Source organism: Procambarus clarkii, chromosome 26 (genome assembly GCF_040958095.1).
Source record: "Procambarus clarkii isolate CNS0578487 chromosome 26, FALCON_Pclarkii_2.0, whole genome shotgun sequence".
NCBI classification, from domain to species: domain Eukaryota; kingdom Metazoa; phylum Arthropoda; class Malacostraca; order Decapoda; family Cambaridae; genus Procambarus; species Procambarus clarkii.
In genome coordinates, this window is record NC_091175.1 from 29241193 (window position 1) to 29245010 (window position 3818).

Here is a 3818-nt window from a genome sequence, read left to right on the forward strand (position 1 = left end):
CTGTCAGGGACCGAACAGTGCTTATGTATAACATCTGCAAGACAGGTGACCCAACACCTGCACCAGAAAATGCTAGCGCCTTGAGACGATGCAGTAGCGCATACTTAAAGTGTTGATATGATTTAATTCAGCATTTTTACTCTGGCATGTGTACCCCAACATACATGCCCAGATACTTGTACTCTGGCATGTGTACCCAACATACATGCCCAGATACCTGTACTCTGGCATGTGTACACAACATACATGCCCAGATACTTGTACTCTGGCATGTGTACCCAACATACATGCCCAGATACTTGTACTCTGGCATGTGTACACAACATACATGCCCAGATACCTGTACTCTGGCATGTGTACCCAACATACATGCCCAGATACTTGTACTCTGGCATGTGTACCCAACATACATGCCCAGATACTTGTACTCTGGCATGTGTACACAACATACATGCCCAGATACCTGTACTCTGGCATGTGTACACAACATACATGCCCAGATACCTGTACTCTGGCATGTGTACACAACATACATGCCCAGATACCTGTACTCTGGCATGTGTACACAACATACATGCCCAGATACTTGTACTCTGGCATGTGTACCCAACATACATGCCCAGATACCTGTACTCTGGCATGTGTACCCCAACATACATGCCCAGATACTTGTACTCTGGCATGTGTACCCAACATACATGCCGAGATACCTGTACTCTGGCATGTGTACACAACATACATGCCCAGATACTTGTACTCTGGCATGTGTACACAACATACATGCCCAGATACTTGTACTCTGGCATGTGTACCCAACATACATGCCCAGATACCTGTACTCTGGCATGTTACACAACATACATGCCCAGATACTTGTACTCTGGCATGTGTACCCCAACATACATGCCCAGATACTTGTACTCTGGCATGTGTACCCCAACATACATGCCCAGATACTTGTACTCTGGCATGTGTACCCCAACATACATGCCCAGATACTTGTACTCTGGCATGTGTACCCCAACATACATGCCCAGATACTTGTACTCTGGCATGTGTACCCCAACATACATGCCCAGATACTTGTACTCTGGCATGTGTACACAACATACATGCCCAGATACCTGTACTCTGGCATGTGTACCCAACATACATGCCCAGATACTTGTACTCTGGCATGTGTACCCCAACATACATGCCCAGATACTTGTACTCTGGCATGTGTACACAACATACATGCCCAGATACCTGTACTCTGGCATGTGTACCCAACATACATGCCCAGATACTTGTACTCTGGCATGTGTACACAACATACATGCCCAGATACTTGTACTCTGGCATGTGTACCCAACATACATGCACAGATACTTGTACTCTGGCATGTGTACCCCAACATACATGCCCAGATACCTGTACTCTGGCATGTGTACCCAACATACATGCCCAGATACCTGTACTCTGGCATGTGTACCCAACATACATGCCCAGATACCTGCACTCTGGCATGTGTACCCCAACATACATGCCCAGATACCTGTACTCTGGCATGTGTACCCCAACATACATGCCCAGATACTTGTACTCTGGCATGTGTACCCAACATACATGCCCAGATACTTGTACTCTGGCATGTGTACCCAACATACATGCCCAGATACTTGTACTCTGGCATGTGTAACCCAACATACATGCCCAGATACCTTGTACTCTGGCATGTGTACCCAACATACATGCCCAGATACTTGTACTCTGGCATGTGTACACAACATACATGCCCAGATACTTGTACTCTGGCATGTGTACCCCAAAATACATGCCCAGATACTTGTACTCTGGCATGTGTACCCAACATACATGCCCAGATACTTGTACTCTGGCATGTGTACACAACATACATGCCCAGATACTTGTACTCTGGCATGTGTACCCAACATACATGCCCAGATACTTGTACTCTGGCATGTGTACCCAACATACATGCCCAGATACCTGTACTCTGGCATGTGTACCCAACATACATGCCCAGATACTTGTACTCTGGCATGTGTACACAACATACATGCCCAGATACTTGTACTCTGGCATGTGTACCCAACATACATGCCCAGATACCTGTACTCTGGCATGTGTACACAACATACATGCCCAGATACTTGTACTCTGGCATGTGTACCCAACATACATGCCCAGATACCTGTACTCTGGCATGTGTACCCAACATACATGCCCAGATGCTTGTACTCTGGCATGTGTACACAACATACATGCCCAGATACCTGTACTCTGGCATGTGTACCCAACATACATGTCCAGATACCTGTACTCTGGCATGTGTACCCAACATACATGCCCAGATACTTGTACTCTGGCATGTGTACCCAACATACATGCCCAGATACTTGTACTCTGGCATGTGTACCCAACATACATGCCCAGATACCTGTACTCTGGCATGTGTACACAACATACATGCCCAGATACTTGTACTCTGGCATGTGTACCCAACATACATGCCCAGATACCTGTACTCTGGCATGTGTACCCAACATACATGCCCAGATACTTGTACTCTGGCATGTGTACCCCAACATACATGCCCAGATACTTGTACTCTGGCATGTGTACCCCAACATACATGCCCAGATACTTGTACTCTGGCATGTGTACCCCAACATACATGCCCAGATACTTGTACTCTGGCATGTGTACCCCAACATACATGCCCAGATACTTGTACTCTGGCATGTGTACCCCAACATACATGCCCAGATACTTGTACTCTGGCATGTGTACACAACATACATGCCCAGATACCTGTACTCTGGCATGTGTACCCAACATACATGCCCAGATACTTGTACTCTGGCATGTGTACCCCAACATACATGCCCAGACACTTGTACTCTGGCATGTGTACACAACATACATGCCCAGATACCTGTACTCTGGCATGTGTACCCAACATACATGCCCAGATACTTGTACTCTGGCATGTGTACACAACATACATGCCCAGATACTTGTACTCTGGCATGTGTACCCCAACATACATGCCCAGATACTTGTACTCTGGCATGTGTACCCCAACATACATGCCCAGATACCTGTACTCTGGCATGTGTACCCAACATACATGCCCAGATACCTGTACTCTGGCATGTGTACCCAACATACATGCCCAGATACCTGCACTCTGGCATGTGTACCCCAACATACATGCCCAGATACCTGTACTCTGGCATGTGTACCCCAACATATATGCCCAGATACTTGTACTCTGGCATGTGTACCAAACATACATGCCCAGATACTTGTACTCTGGCATGTGTACCCCAACATACATGCCCAGATACTTGTACTCTGGCATGTGTACCCAACATACATGCCCAGATACCTGTACTCTGGCATGTGTACCCAACATACATGCCCAGATACTTGTACTCTGGCATGTGTACACAACATACATGCCCAGATACTTGTACTCTGGCATGTGTACCCAACATACATGCCCAGATACCTGTACTCTGGCATGTGTACACAACATACATGCCCAGATACTTGTACTCTGGCATGTGTACCCAACATACATGCCCAGATACTTGTACTCTGGCATGTGTACACAACATACATGCCCAGATACCTGTACTCTGGCATGTGTACCCAACATACATGCCCAGATACTTGTACTCTGGCATGTGTACCCAACATACATGCCCAGATACTTGTACTCTGGCATGTGTACACAACATACATGCCCAGATACCTGTACTCTGGCATGTGTACACAACATACATGCCCAGATACCTGTACTCTGT